Here is a 17871-nt window from a genome sequence, read left to right on the forward strand (position 1 = left end):
AATTATTTAAAACAAGAATTTTTTTAATGAGTGTGCTGTAAAGTTTTTTAAAGTATAAATAAATAAATAAATATTATTAGACAGTTTAATATTATTTATAGTAAGTACCTATATAGTATATGTACATATTTTATAAGTAGAAATTATTTTTAAAAATTACCATTATTTCTGCTCTTGTGGAGTATGTCTTAGCTGTAACTCCATCTTTAACTAACCCAGCGACAAATGTGAGAAATTCATTGGTACTCAAATCCACTTTACTACAGTATTTAATACTATCACTGTAGCTTACCATTAGTATTGGTGGTCAATGCTATGGTGTCAAAGGCACAAGTATTATTAAGTATAACTCTACCTATATTTTGAACCGTGCAACTTTTAAGCTCATCTGCACGTGAGCCATTTTTTATAACTGGTAGTGACCGGAGGTTTTTTGAATTATTCATCCGTAAATGTTGTAGTGTTGAATTTGGATAAAGATAGGAGGGGGATTTTTGTAAGGTTTTTGGTCGCCTTCTCCAACTTTCTATAGATATGTCCTCTTCAGTTAAAATATTTGATCCTTCTGTATTATTATGTACATTAAACGAACACATAAGGTTTAAGTCATCTGTGTGATTCAAGTCGTCTTCATGGATTAATTGATCCATATGTTGTATATCATCACCTGTATGATTTAATTGATCCATATGTTGTATATCATCACCTGTATGGTTTAATTCATCTGCTTCGTGAATGTCATATATTTGGTACGGTTCATTTGGTATAACAGTTTCATCTATTCGATCTAATAAAGAAATAGGTTGTTGACATGAACGTAACAATGAAGATCCACGAAGAGAGGCGATATGGTGCTCTAAAAAAATTTCCAAATCAGTAGGTAACGATATATGTTTGAATGTAGTATTTTTAATCTTCTTAAAGCTGGATTCGACCGCTGAAGAACTGGCAGTTTCACTTCCGTAACCAAATACTGGTATCATTAATCCAGACCAAAGGGGCGACAGCTTAACACATTTAATAATTAATGGAACTAGAGAGGGCAAATACATTGGATTAATGCCAGTTCCTTCTTTTATAGTTAGTTTACTCTTTTCATATATCTCTTGCGCCCATGATTGAAAAGGATTATTGTAATCATCTAGTCCAGAAAATTGGAGATCAAATTCTTCTTCAATTAATTGACGAGCCTCATCTTCTGTTTCTACAGCGGCTATAATCGCATTAAATTGTTCTTCAAATTCTAAAAACCCTGAGGAAGTTGCTCTTATAAGATGCTGCTTGTGTTTTTCACACTCTGTTGTATCTCCACCGTGTACATCATTTCCATCAGTCTCATTAATTAGAACAACAAATAAAGATAACAGTGATGCATACATATTATTAATGGATTGACACTTAACGAGTAGCCCGATTGTTCGCAAGATAACTACTCTGACTCGGTTTTAAGAGGTATCTACTTACTGGCTACCTTTATAAAATGCGCAACATCTGTCCTTACGAAGCATTTAGGGAGCCAGTGTGAGTTACTAGAGAGATCTCCCAACACTAAATCAGAACATATATTTATATATTCTTGTAAAGAGGAATATTGTGTGAAGCATTGTACAATTGCCGATAATAATGCCAATGACTGATCACAGATGGTTTCTTTCGGACGTGGAACATCACTACTCACCCAATTGGCCACCCAATTGAAAATTGCAATGTTACTGTGCCGCTCACTCAGCATGTTGGTAACAGTAAAACTATGCATTTTTTTGGGATCATAGACCAAGCCTTCATATAAAAAGATATTTTTTGTTTTGACAGTACCAAATTTTTTAAAGTTTTTCACAACACTCCCAGTTGCATCAACAATTAGTTTAGGATATTTATTCTGACGACAATAAATGTATAAATGTATTTGCTCACCACAGTGATAATGCAAAAAAACGGATTACCTCCCATATCATTCAATACATCTTTAAAATCTTCCTCGGTTTTCATAATTGCTAATGCCGTTAATGTTTCTGGATGCCTTTTATTTTTTTGGCGCTGGTGATGTTTGATAATTCTCAATGCTCCTCCAGTTGGAATAATTGAAGGTTCTGGATTTCCTAATTTAATTTTTTTTTTTTTTTAATAAACAAAATTAAATTAATAACGTGTATTTATGACTTATGATTATTGCATTATCTAATATTTTTGATTTCAAAATTATAAAAATGTTCCCTTAAAGTGAATGATTATATAAAAAAAAAAATCATGCATTGTAGGGTTGAAAGGAATTTGTATGAATTATATAATATAATAAATAACATAATATATATTTCTAAGAGCATCCTGTGGTTCCATTCTATGATTCACACATTTCTGTACGAAAGTTCTAATACGTGTATCCACGTTTGTGAAGTTGGCTCTCCCACATGGTCCAATTTTATCCAAACCTCCACCATTATTTTGAAAATAATTTAAAAAAATTTGAAAACCTGCAGTTTTCAGAATTTGAAAACTATTATTTTTACCGCAAGAAACTTTTTTGAGTAAGGGGAGGGGGCAAATCCATGAGCCCAGCCCTATCTTGTCCGATTAACTCTAAACCTAACAGTTTTTTTTATTAAATATAGATTTTTTATCAAATATTGATTTTTTATTCAATATGGGATTTTTATAAAAAAACAAATTTCTTATTTTATTTAGATTTAGATTTGTTTTATTCAATGAAGATTTTTTATTGAATATAGACTTATAAATTTAGATCAATTATAGAGTTTTTTTCTACTTAAAATTTATATTAAATAATGTTTTATAAATCGATTTTCTATTGATTTTAGATTTTTTATTCAATTTGGGTTTTTCACTGAAATTCTGTAAATAAAAAAATGTTTAACTAATTTAAAATCTATATTTCATAAAAAAAATCCAGTGAATAAATAATCTTTATTTGATTAATAATCTAAATAAAATAAAATATATATTTGTAAAAAAATCAAAATTAAATTAAAAAATCTGATTTTTTTTCATAAAAATCCTATATTGAATAAAAAATCAAACAGTCCCATCAAATCAAATTTAAAATGGGAAATGACGAAAATCTAGTATCTACCATACAGTTGTAGTAAATACCAAAATAATTCAATACAAAAATAGGAATAATTATAAAAATAGAATTGTCTGGAATAATATTCGTTTGCGTTTTAATGGGGGATTCCACGGCGGCGTGGAGCAATGCGCGGGTACTATACACACGCTGTGTGATCGGTGTTCCTTGGCGCGAATCGTGTATGTGAGCGCGTCTGTTCGCGATGATTCTCGGTTTCTGTGTCCCGCCTAAAAGGAAATCCCACAACGCAGCGCCGCTTGTTCAATTTTTAAATTCGTATACATAAAATTTTTCTTAATTATTATTTGAAGTTTGAACTCAATACTACATATGATGTTGTGCATGTCAAAAATAGGTAATACGATAGTAGTTATACCACTTGAAATATTGTGTACACAGTTGTAATATTCAATTATAATACCAAATAATATTAAGTTTGGCCGAATAGGTATTCAATTCAGTGGCGTGTTTCCCAGGGAGGCAAGAGAGGCCCGAGGCAGTGCCAGTTTAGGCATTCAGCATATACAAATAATTAATCTTTAGATAGTAGGTTTTGTTTATAGCACTAACTAAGATATATCTTAGTTCGTGGTTTATAGTTAATCCCTATTTTATTGCACGTCACACTAAATAAGTTATTATCAATTGCAATTGTATAATAACAGATACTAATATACTGTGTTTATTATTTTAAATAATAAAAGATACCATACTATTTGTAACTCAAAACTAGAAACAGTAATGATACTTCATAGGTTTACGAGTCTCAGTTGTGCTTAAATTATAGATATAACATTATATTATATTGTATATTATTATATATTATATACCAATAAATAGTAATGCTTAATCGTAACTTACTAGTTTAATTATGAGAAATAGTGAAAATGAAACAATCCTCTCACAGATTCTTAAAGAAAAATAATTGTTTTTAAACAAAATTATTGAGTTTTGAGAACTAGGGGATTCATGCTAAAAGGTCTAGAAGGGTAAAATATGTTAGCCACCTCAAAAATTTAATGCCAGAACCGCCACTCTGTCATATTACAAAAATATGGGGACAGACTATATGTTAGGTACCTACAAGTTTATTTTATGAACAATATTTTAGGTATACGTGACAATGTACCTACGTCATATACATCAGTTATGAATTGTAAATGATGTATAAAATAATAATATAATATAGAATTGTACCTTGTACGTAAATCTAAGATACGTTAAAACTATAATATAATGATTAAGGTAAACGAAAGTAATCGAAAGCTAGACTAGGTACGGTGCTACTACTGGTACCTACTAGTTGCCTCCCAACTGTAAGTCAAAAAGTTCAATAATTTTTATTCAACTGCCTCCCGATTTTACACAAGTTGGCTCATCCCGTCGTATCCTATAATTTGTTGTAAACGAAAAGGGTCCAGTATAACAGGCAAGTAGTAAAAATGTATACCTAAGTGATTCCTAATCGATTCAACCATACAATAAGTAGGTATTATTGATTTGTATTAATAATTTTAATTCATTTTTTACAACTTAATCTTATCATTATATAAAATAATTGTATTCATATTAGTAGCCAAAATAAGCAGACTTGGTACTTATTGGTTAAAAAAAATTCGGGAAAATCTTTTTTTTTTCAAGGATGGGGGGGGGGGGGGGCTGGCGAAACGGTCAAAATAAAGAAAGAGGGATTGCTCGGTAAATATTGGCGTGCGAATTCCGTGCGTAGGCGTGCCAATTCATGCTAATCGCGTGCTAATTATTTGTTAAAAAAAATTCGGGAAAATCTTTTTTTTTCAAGGATGGGGGGGGGGGGGGGCTGGCGAAACGGTCAAAATAAAGAAAGAGGGATTGCTCGGTAAATATTGGCGTGCGAATTCCGTGCGTAGGCGTGCCAATTTAAACAAACGGCTAAGCAGATTGCTGAGCTATTTTTTGGTTTTGTACTTTCGCCTTTCCGTAAGTACGATATACTGTTTTTATTAATATTGTATAGTAACTAGTAGCTGCTTAACCTCATGCCAAATGATTTTTGCCAAATTGAAATTAAATACATATTAATGTTTTGGATTGTATGTTATTAGGTAAGTACATATTGATTTTTGATTTGTACAGATATTTATCATCAAAATGTCTATTAAATTTCTAAATGCTATTACCTACCTATGTAATTACAATGTTATAAATACGTACCGTCTACTATAGTACCTACTACATAATTATACATTAAGCGTAGAGATACCTATAAAAGGTAGGTACCTAGTATTTAGAGATGGTGAACTATGATATTTTAGAAGTAGCCATCACTACTATTGTTACTACTCGAAACATCACAGTTAAAATAACAGTGCAGTCACTGTCACTGCCAGGGCCTAAAATACATCTGATTTCAGGGGACACACTTATTAATTCAGTTGTTACCATTTCCAGATTTCCATACGATTTCCCAAAATCCTACCCACCCTTTTACCTTATACATTTATATTATTTATATGACTTTTTGACTAAAAATATACAAAATAAACACAATTTAAGTTCAAAATATTTTTCTTTTAGTAATATAAAACAACTTAAAATGAAAAACTCATCTTATTAGATAGATCATTAGTTGATTGCTCAACTTGATCAATTATTATGTACCTACTGTATGAAAATTGTTATGCTATAAAATACATATACTATTTTTAATAAAATTGTGTAGTATATCATTATAAAACCAAAACTATAGTTAAACAATTTTTATAATATGATGTAAGTAAGTGAGTGAGGTAACTTTTATAATTATTTTAAATCATTAAAAGCAGTGAATGCCCATAATATATAAGTAGGTACCTAGGTAGTAAATTAGAATATGTAGCTACTAAATGTTGTCCAATAGAAACATTGAATCAGAAAATGTTTAAAATATGTTTGTAGGTATATAATAAGACTACATTTAGAGCTAAGAAACCTTCCTATAATTTTCATATATAAAAATAATTCAAATACCATGGTTACTGATAAAAATGAAATCTTAAATGAATTTAATAAATATTAAAATTAATATTAATATCAATTAATATTTTTTTTAACAGAAATGGTTTTAAAGTCCAATAGCACATCTTTTAAGTTAACATTCATGCTTATACTATTATTATTTATGTTTTTTTTTTTTTTAAAGTAAAAGGTTCGAAATCACCAAAAACTAAGTTATGAACACAAACTTAATACAATTTAAAAATGCTCGGTTTATGGAACCAAATTATTTACAATATGCTAGTATAAAAAGGTTCTAATTCAATTAATCAAAACCAATTCAATAGTGCAATAATAATTATTACTGTATAATGATAATATTGACATTATGGTACAAGAATCGTTTTTCTTATACAATGATATTATATCATTGAATTCAAGTTTAATACAATCCATTATACAATGACCCACTTATAACCTACTGTACAGCAGAGCGACATCCACTTACCAGCTTTTTTTTATTTTATTTATAATTTATATTTTATAAATTTTTATATCAATACAGTAAATTACTATTATAATTTTGTGAACTAAACTATACAAGTTGCTGCATGTCTTAGAACTATAATTATAAGAAAATGTAGTTCAAGGAGTAAAATATTTGAATCCAAACCTTAAAGTTAGGTACTCTCCTGGACAATTTCATAGAAACAATTAAGAACCTTTTCATTCTAGACCCATGTAATTTATTTAATATGTCACTTTTATTAGTAGGAAAATATCACAATATTGTTACAATTTAAATCAATGGTATTGTTTTTTTTGGCAAAGTTCTGTACTTACCTTACTATAATTGAGTCTGTGTATGACTGTTTCTTGATTACTGACAACTGACAAGGAGATAGCAACTTATTTTATAATATTTTTTTAGGTTTTTATATTGCTCAATTTAATTTAATTTGAACCTATTATTATAACCAAAATTGTTAATTTAACTGTAATTATAATATATTTTGTATAGTTTAATATTTTCAGTAATTACCTATCACTTGATTGTTGAAACTATAAATAATGAGTGCGGGTTACTATCGGTTAAAAATATATCGCCAAAAACAGTCTGTTGAAATTGTGGATGAAGTGCAAGTTGAAGCATTAACATCAAGATGTGAACAAAATCAACATGAAAATTCAAATTTGTATTTAGAGGTGCCTATAGACAAGACTCGCTGTATAAATTCATTATGCTCTACTCAGCCTACAGACACCAGAAATCGTGATAATGAATCTTTTGAGTACTTGGATACACTGCAAGATTTCAGTTCACAGGAGTCTCCTGTATCTTCACCACCATCATCATCATCATCATCATCTCAGTATTCATTGAACATTTATCAAAATAATTATGGTTACAACATTACTGCTCCTGTGCCTAATTTACGGGATAAATTACGAAACTTTGTTGTTCGATTTAGGAATAACATGACTGTTGAAATGATTGAACATTTACTTTATATATTACGATCTGAAAACCATTCTGACCTACCAAAATCAGCGGTTGGCTTGCTACAAACAAAGTCCAATGAAAATATTACAATAATGAAAAGTTCAAAGAACACAAATGGGTCCTATGTTTATTTTGGCATAGAAGAAGGGTTAACACGTTAATGGACAGTTGCCGATATTACTGCTATAGCAGTAATATTAAATGTTGATGTCAGGGGTCGTTTTTAAATATTACTGCTATAGCAGTAATACAAAAACCGTCCAAAAAGTGTCATTACTGCTATAGCAGTGATATTTTCAATGGTCTCTTATGAGAGAGGAAGTTTTACTGACCCCGGACATCTCATCGGGCCATCGGGCACTCTATTTTTAGCTTATTTATACACGTATTTATAATATACACGTATTTTCCATTTTTATTCTTCAGCTGATAAGTTATAATTTATATTTCGATAACATTTATCGATATATACAGTTAATGTTGTTTTTTTTCATTTGATTGACACAACACAGGCGACACAATTCGTAATATTTATTAGATTAGTACGTTCACTGTATCCATAGAGGTATAATATAGTGCGTTGTGTGTGATACAAAAATGAATTCGCAAGAACAAATCGTCAATCAGTTGTTAGATGAAGATTTTGATTCTTATGATTCCGATGTATCAATGATTGACGATTCTGATGCTGATCCTAATTTTTATCCACCCGGTGTCGCTGAAAATGGTGGTTCAACTAGAAGCTCACCCGATGAATCAAATTACGATCTATCAAATTCAAATGCGTTAGTGCCTCAAAGACAAAACTTGGATTTATCTGATATAAATCATATAAATCTAAATAATTATAAATTCCTATATTTTTAAGAATTTCCTATAATAAATTAAAGTTTTCAACATAATTATAATTAAAAAATTAACATTTAAATGTAATACTGCTATAGCAGTAATTTTTGAATTGAAAATGTGATGTCGGAGGTCAGTACTGCTATAGCAGTACTAAAAATATTACTGCTATAGCAGTAATGAAAAGTGTCGTTTTAAGGATGGTTTTTTTTCGACGGCGGCCACAACACTGTCCATCAACGTGTTAAAATATATATTGACTGATGAGTATACTGATAATAAGATACGTATATTGTTCAACATCGATGGCCTACCCCTATATAATAGTTCAACCCAGCAATTTTGGCCTATCTTAGGACTAATTTTGCACCACGAATATGAGTCTAATCCATTTATTGTGGCTGTATATAGTGGTGACTCTAAACCTCAAGATGGAAACATTTTCTTAGAAGATTTTGTTCGGGAAGCAGTATCTTTGATCGAAAATCGTTTAAAAATTGGGCAAAGGACTTTTGAAATAGAAATTGTTGGATTTTCATGTGATACACCAGCCAGATCGTTCATAAAGAAATGTAAAGGCCATGGAGGGTTTTATGCTTGTGAACGATGTGAGACCCGAGACATGACAATAAATAAAAAAAAGAGTATATCCTGCAATTAATTCTAAATTACGCACTAAAAAAAGTTTTATAAGACAAAGTCAACCTGAACATCATTTGGATGGAAAAACTCTATTGATAGATATACCTAATTTTGACCCTGTTAAATCTGTTTTTTTAGACTCAATGCATTTATTGTACCTTGGTGTTATGAAATGGATCTTACAGAAATTAGTTGGTAATAAAATGCGAGTTAATCGAAAATGTAAACTTTCTCGATGTCAATTACAACAGTTCAATACAACTTTAAAAATGTTTACTAAGCATGTACCGAAAGAATTCCAGAGAAAAAAATTAGACCTAGATACAATAAGCCACTGGAAAGCAACACAGTTTCGTTTTTTTTTTAAATTACTGTGGTGCTTTAGTACTACATACAATTCTACCTAAAAAGATGCATCGGCACTTTTTACTTTTAGTTGTTGCTTGCAGAATACTAAATAGTCCAGAATTATGTGTTGAATATGTAAGTTATGCAAGAGAATTGTTAAAGAAATTTGTTGAACTTCTTCCATCATTTTATGGTCCGGATTCACAAATTATGAATAACCATAATTTAATACATTTAGCTGATGATGTAGAGCATGAGAATATGGCTTTGTCAGCTATATCTGCATTTCCGTTTGAAAATTTTCTGGGTAAAATTAAAAGGATGATTCGTGGAAGAAGTAACCCTGTATCACAGTTGGTTAGAAGAGTGTCAGAACAGAAAGCATGTCCAGAGATAACTAAAAAAAATGCTCTTTATAAGAAAAAGTTTCTAATAGTCAATCCTGTCATTACATGTAAAACTAAAGGTGATATAAAAAGCATAATTTTACATGGATTTGAGTAAACTACATCAAAACCTAACAATATTGTTAAGCTAAATTCTGGTGCGATTTTTAGTATTTTGAGAATAAAGAAAAAACTACATAAAATTTTTTTACATGGGTATATATTTGAGAGTGTCACAAATGCTTTCAAATATCCTTGCAATTCGACAAATATTGGAATTATGAAGTTGGGTCGATTAAGTAAAAAAAAAAAATTATCTCAATAGATAATGTTTTAAAAAAATGTGTCTTTTTTGATAATGGCAATGAGTGTTATGCAGTTACATTACTACATAATTCATAAAATAATTCTAGCACAAATTTAATTATAGGCTCTATAATTGATGTTATTATGTACATAATTTTATTTTTATTTTTTTACTTTTATTTAATCAATTTTTTAAAATAAATGTGTATATATTCTTCAAAATTTAAAGTAAAATAAGGTATATTTTATTATTCCTATTACAGTTATTTTTATATACTTATACTGACTATGTATTCGTTGATTACAGATATGGATTTTAAGACCAATACAACTCATGTTGTAATAAAATTTAATGAAAAATTAAATGGGAAAGATTGTATTGATCTTATTCCATTATCATGGATATTAATTAACGATCGACAATTACAGTGTAAATATCCTGATAAAAATGAATATTCAAAAGTAGATATTCTGAGTAAGACATATTCTAATTATAAGGATGTTTGGAAAAGCTTTGGAATAAGCGTAGTCTCGGAAGCTCGTAAGTATCTATTTACTTAAATTTTTAAATTTTTGATAATATTGTTAATTTATATGCACATAATATAATATAATATAATATATTATATTGATTATCTTACAAAACAATTCATTTAAACTACACAAGTTAAAAAATAATATTATATTATTATGCAAACCGGTTTTGTGTTTTTTTTTTGTATAATTAACCATCAAAAATACTCTTCTATTTTAAGTTGTAATGATACAAATGTATAAAAAAGATTGCTTTAAGTATACTTTTTTTATGATTGATACATACATTATTTTTTTTAGTTACCTAACACATTTTAATAACACTCAAGACATTATATTTTTTACATGTTATAACTCATTAATATAATAATATAAATATTTATTTTTCATTTAATCTGGTTTCATATTTCAGAAAGTTATGAGCAAGGTGTTAGGCAGATGAACAGAGCATTCTCAAGTACAGTAGTACTGAGTAGCGCTGTTGAGGACATAAATAGTTCTGAAAACGAGTGTCAGCCAAATAGTTTATCAGGAGATGAGCTTAAAAGACATTTAAGTGATATCCCTCCTTTCAACAAATCTCAATCTGCCTCGTCATTATCTGATTCAGCCTTAAAATCTACAAAGAGCAAAATATTATTAAAAAACTCATTAAAGAAGGAAAAAGTTAATTCTTGTGATGAACAAGGTAAAACTTCTATATTTGGTAAAAAAACGAGTATTACAAGATGTAATAATTACTTTTTTTTATGATATTACAGATGATCAGTCACAATCAGATGTACCATCTGAAACATTCCTTAATATGACTACAAACAAAAAAATACCATTACAGTGGCCATCAAAGAATAAAAGATTTCGTTCTCATGATGCACTAGGTAAAACTCTTATATCTTGTAAAAATAAGGGTGGTAGATGTAGTAATAACAAATTATTTTCATGATGCTATTACAGATAGTCAGCCACATTCTAATGTATCTCCTGAAACAATGTCAGTGTATACAAACAAAAAAATACCATTAAAGAAGTCATCGAAGAATAAAAGAGCTCGTTCTCATGGTGAACTAGGTAAAATCCCTTTTTTTTTAAGAACAAGAGTAGTAGGTGAAACAGGTAATAATAATTTATTTTTATGATGTTATTACAGATGATCAGTCACAATCGGATGTACCATTTGAAAAATTCCTTAATATGACAACAAACAAAAAAATACCATTACAGAAGCTACCGAAGAAGATACGATTTCGTTCTTATGATGAACTAGGTAAGACCCATATATTTTATGAAAACAAAAGTAGTAGATAAAATAGGTGATAATAAATTATTTTTGTGATGTTATTACAGATGATCAGTCACAATCGGATGTATCATCTGAAACTATGTCAGTGTATACAAACAAAAAAATACCATTAAAGAAGTCATCGAAAAATAAAAGAGATCGTTCTTGTGATGAACTAGGTAAAATCCCTATATTTTGTAAGAACAAGAGTAGTAGATAAAATAGGTAGTAATAAATTATTTTTATGATGTTATTACAGATGATCAGTCACAATCGGATGTATCATCTGAAACTATGTCAGTGTATACAAACAAAAAAATACCATTAAAGAAGTCATCGAAGAATAAAAGAGATCGTTCTTATGATGAACTAGGTAAAATCCCTATATTTTGTAAGAACAAGAGTAGTAGATAAAATAGGTAGTAATAATTTATTTTTATGATGTTATTACAGATGATCATTGATCAGTCACAATCGGATGTATCATCTGAAACCATGTCAGGGTCTACAAGAAAAATAACCATAAAAGGAAATAAATTTGTTAAAAGAGTTCAGTCTTGTGAGAAAACAAATTGTCAAGCTGTAAAAGAAAAAAGAATAGTAGATGGTAATAGTAATTTATATTATAATACTAAATTTTAAAGCTTCGATTCTCATTTTACACATGCGATTATTAAATATCTTGATTTTGTTAACTTATTTTGTACATCATGTTCTAGATAATATGTATTGTTTTTATTGATTTATTCTGTTTAGCTTTAACTAAGTAAATGTATATTTCTTGCTTAACATTCCAACTTTAAATAGGATAGACTTAATTTTTAATTAGTTATAAAAAATATTTTGTTTTTAAAATTATGTACTACTAGATAATCCAATTGTAATGTTATTATATCTTATAATATTAAAAATGTTCTGTTCCAGTTAAATTTGAACGGAATCAAAAATATTGCCCATCGTGTGGTCGTTCAGGTATATATTAATAATTAATAATATACTACATTACATTTTAAATACTTTCAATGTCTATAAAGTGTATTATGAAAGTTGACATTATACTATTTCTTTAAGATAATGTTGTACAAGTTTCTAAATCTGACTTAGAGTCAATGAAGAGGAGTATAGAACACCGCATAAAGGAAGAATCAAGAATAACTAGAAGCTTATTTGCAGCTAAAAACAACGCTACAGAAATTGAGAACATTATAGTAATAGACAAAATAATTGACTTGCCCAAAACAAATTTGGAAAATTTTCAAGATTTTGACAAAGCATTCGAATCTGATATTGAGCTTGTCAAACAATTGGTAAATATTATTTCTCAAATATTGTTGTAAGTTCGATTTTTTTTTATTTTAAATTATACATTTTCAGAAATGTTTTATGGTACTTAATATGAATAGTACTGTCAGAATAACTGAAAATCTAATGGCAGTGATTCCAAGAATTATTTCAAAAGATGTTCAATTACTGTATACTGCATTTGGGAGAGAAATTAATGGCAAAAAAAAATTAATTTTTCTAGTACTAACACATACAAATACTTACTAGGTATAATATAGCATCATTACTTATAACCAGGGTTGGTAAGTCCATATACTAATAAACGTCATGTTCTAATGTGATCTTAAAATGACTCAAATATGTTCTTACAAAAAACAATTAACTACTCTTGGTAGGTAAATGCATCATCTTATGAACCCTGGTTTATAGTTACTATAGTTATGAATTTATAAATCAATATTTTGTTGAATGTTTAATTTTTAAATTTCAGAAGTTCTCACTACTAAACATCCTGATTCAAAAATTAAAGAACTTACAAGTATTTTAAGTCATTGGTTCTCAGGAGCGAAAGATAGGGAAGGATGCAAAAAATTAAGATTGGCTTTAAAATAATATTTGTTTGAATAATTTTCTCAAAATACACGTTTTAATACTTAATTATTTTTTATTATCTACCTATAGATTTTCCTGATTTCACATTTCTCCTCAAATATAGTTAAATAAACAAAAAACAAAAATGAAAATATGTACTTTGGTTCTGTACACTGTACAGTGTACCGAACAATTCTGGGGAGTGAGATTTCAGTAAATTAGGTTAGGTGATAATGGTTGAGCATAATCATGCCAAGTAGATTATTATGACGGAACAATCATTACAGGTGGCTAGTAGCACGCCAGTATTACTTAGCTACTTAGCCAGTGCTGTAATGCCAGTACTGGTACAGCGTTATCATACCAGATATATGACAGTACAGGGCCAACACTGGCTGCCAGTAACGCGCCAGTATTACTTTCAGTACTTACCCAGTGCTGGAATGCAAGTACTTGGCCAGTGCTGGAATGCAAGTACTTGGCCAGTGCTGGAATGCCAGTACTGGTAAAGCGTTATCATCCCAGATATATGCCAGTACTGGTGCCAATACTGGCTGCCAGTAACGTGCCAGTAGTAGCCAGTACTGTCGCAGTGTTGCGCCTGTTGTGAATTTCCGATTGGGATATGAACATTAACAATTTAATATATTTTAAGTACGCACCGATTACTTCCGTGGACGTTGAACGTTCTTTCTCTATGTACAAAAATATGCTGACCGATAATCGCCGTGCATTCAAATTTGAGAACATAAGAAAATGTCTTACCATACAGTGCAATAATTTTAACGGTAAAATTACGAAAAAACTTATTAAACATAATAATACCTTTATTAATGTTTTTTTTTTGTTTTATGTTACAGATGAGGGATGAGTAACCCGTGTAAAAATTATTTTTATTATATTAAGTACCTACCTAATTTTTAGATTTTTTTTTTATAAAATAATTTATTAATAATATATTTTATGCATTTTTTAAAAAATTTTACAAAAAATTAGCTGGATATTTTAAAGCATACTTTGACGATTTTGACTGCATATTTCGATAATTTTAAGTGCAACAAGTCCCGAACCCTAGTTATTACTTATTTGTGTTATTACAATTTAATTATATTACACTTGGTATACTTTATTTATATACATTTAATATTGTGTTTCTACTTTATCCGTATATTTATATTGAAAAACTATTAACACAATTTATTATTAAAATAGAATATTAATATGTATTATATTATTATTATATAACATTTCTATTCCATATTTCTTTATCTTTATTATGTATTCTTATATGATATTCGTAGAATAAAAATAATTATGATTTATAATTTTTTTTTTTTTTTTATTGATCTTAAGCTTCGGCAACTATGTAGTGGTTTGTTTGTGGGTTGTTAGTGTCGGTAGGGGAAGGAACACGTGTGTGTTGGGTTTGGCAGAATTTTTGATTGGGCACCCGTAGGTATCTGCCATGCCCGGGTGGGGGATGGATGGCGGCACTTGTTCTCCGGACACCGTGACTTGCACGGAGAAAAATGCCGCTCGGTGGTCGAGGATCGAACTGGGACCGGCTGTGCCGAATCCGTCGCGTTAGACCGCTCGGCCACCTCGTCCCCCGATTTATAATTCTTTATATATATATATATATATATAGGTTTTTTTTTTAATAAATAATGAATAATATTCATTATACTTATTAGACTGATAATAATTGTATATAGGTAACAAATTATTATAATATTTAAATCAATAAATTATTTATGTATTATATTATATTATATTATTTATATTTTTTTTTAGTTTATATATTTTCTTTTGATTATGTACTTATTATGAATAAATGTTATTTATATAAATATAAATTTTTTTTTTATAAATAACGAATAATATTCATTTTAGTTATTAGACTGATAATAATTTTATATAGGTAACAAATTGTTATATTTAAATCAATTAATTATTTTATTGTAGAGAATAATATCACTATTAATTTTAAAACGATATTTCTTATTTTGACAAATATCATTATTCAATATAATAATAATTTTATTGGGGGACGGAGTGGCCGAGCGGACTAAGGCGTCGGCTGAGACGCAGCCGACCCGAGTTCGATACCTCGGCCGCGGGTGGCATTTTTCTTCGGGCAAGTCACGGTGTCCGGAGAAGAAGTGCCGCCATCCCCCCACCCGGGGCATGGCAGAAACCTACGGGCACCCCATTAGAAATTCTGCCAAAACACAACACACACGTGTACCAACCTACCCAATTTAAAAACCTACAGTGCCCTCCCCCACACCCAATGGCCTATGTTGCCACGGGTTACCCAATAAAAAAAAAAAAATTTATTAAAATGACAAAAAGTTTTTATTAATCGATTACTGGTTCGTTAAACAATGATAAAATAAATGTTGATTGTATAAACTATTTATTATTTTTATAAAATATTTTTTGTTATCGTAATCAAAATCTTTATTATAATAATACAATATTTACCAAACAATTTATCAATTCCATACCCACCAATATTATTTTATCAAATTAATAAATACTTTATTAAATTGATCTTTAAGTGTGGTCTAAAGAGTTAACATCTATACAATTTTGCTTAACGAACTTGGTATGAACCATTAAACTACTGTCGATTGGATCAATTATTTACGTGAAGTGTGTACCGAAGTAATAATGAATAATTCAATTAAAATAGGGGGACCAAACTTAACAGTGGAAATTGACGAATCGTTGTTTGCATGGCATAAAAATAATATTGGAAGCATTCTTCCTCAACAATGGGTTTTTGGTGGAATATGTAGAGAAACTCTTGATGTTTTCATTGTAATGGTTCCAAATAGATCTGCAAATATATTAATTCCGATTATTGAGAAACCACATTGCTACAGGTTCTATTATCATATCATATTGCTGGAAAAGCTACGATTCTTTGAAGCAGCGGTCCCCACTACGCAGCCCCCCTTTAGTAACTTTAGTGCGGCTCACACTAAAATTAAATTGTTCATTCTAAAATCCAAAATTCTATAAACAGTGAATAAAATGAACGTCACTTATTATCTTATCATTTTTATTTATTTTAAACTTGTATTGAATTACCACGTGGACAGATAAGTAGGCACCTACGGGCTACGATTATGAGTTTATTTATTTCCACCGCGTAGTCTTCTATGAACAGTATATCCGTTATCGCTTATTGTCTGTTTGTATTTTATCCCGTACTGTCGTTATAATATGTAATTCTGTACTTCTAGCATCGTGTGTTCTAGTTTCTGTGAGTAAGCTGTTAATTTTAATTCTCTATCATGGCAAAACGTAAAATCGAAGATGAACACAGAATATTTCAAGACAGTTGGGAGATTGAATTTTTCTGTATTTCTGGTAAGAAATGATGCTTTATGTTTAATTTGTCGTAAAACCATAAATATTCCAAAACGTTACAATATTAATCATCATTACACAACTCACCATACTGAATTTTCTAAAAATTATCCACACCCATCTAAAATAAGAGAAGTAAAACTAATTGAATTTAAAAAAAGAATTTTTTCTAAAAAACAATCAATGTTACGGTTCACTAATAAAAATGAACTTGCAACAAAAGCATCGTATGAAGTAACACATATGTTAGCTAAACACATGAAACCATTTTTGGATGCCGAACTAATAAAAAAATGTATGAAAACAGTTGCAGTAAATACTCTATTTTGTAATTTCTCCAACTTTAAAGAAATACGTGACCAAGTTTCAAGTCTGCAGTTATCTGATGCTACATGTGTTCGTAGGATCGAACATCTTGGAAATCAAGTATTCGATTCAGTTATCAACGAATTAACTATTGTCGATTTTTTTCTTTAGCATTAGATTCGTCAGTAGATATAAGCTCTACTTCTTAATTAATACTTTTTGTTAGATTTTGTTCAAAAGATAATATTATTAAAGAAGACTTTCTGAAAGTCATACCGATGAAAAGCCAAACTCGTGGCATGGATTATTTTGAAACAATTTCTACATTATTTGAAAAAAATAAAATAGATTGACAAAAGTTAATTTCTATATGTACAGACGGTTGTCCTTCAATGGTTGGAATTAATTCTGGTCTTGCTACTCT

General features: G+C 29.4%; 1 pseudogene; it reads left to right on the forward strand.

The window, feature by feature from the left end:
* The first annotated feature begins 10381 nt into the window (after window positions 1-10381).
* LOC132950832 (uncharacterized) lies at window positions 10382-13781 on the forward strand (annotated as a pseudogene).
* The last annotated feature ends 4090 nt before the right edge of the window (window positions 13782-17871 follow it).

Source organism: Metopolophium dirhodum, chromosome 1 (genome assembly GCF_019925205.1).
Source record: "Metopolophium dirhodum isolate CAU chromosome 1, ASM1992520v1, whole genome shotgun sequence".
NCBI classification, from domain to species: domain Eukaryota; kingdom Metazoa; phylum Arthropoda; class Insecta; order Hemiptera; family Aphididae; genus Metopolophium; species Metopolophium dirhodum.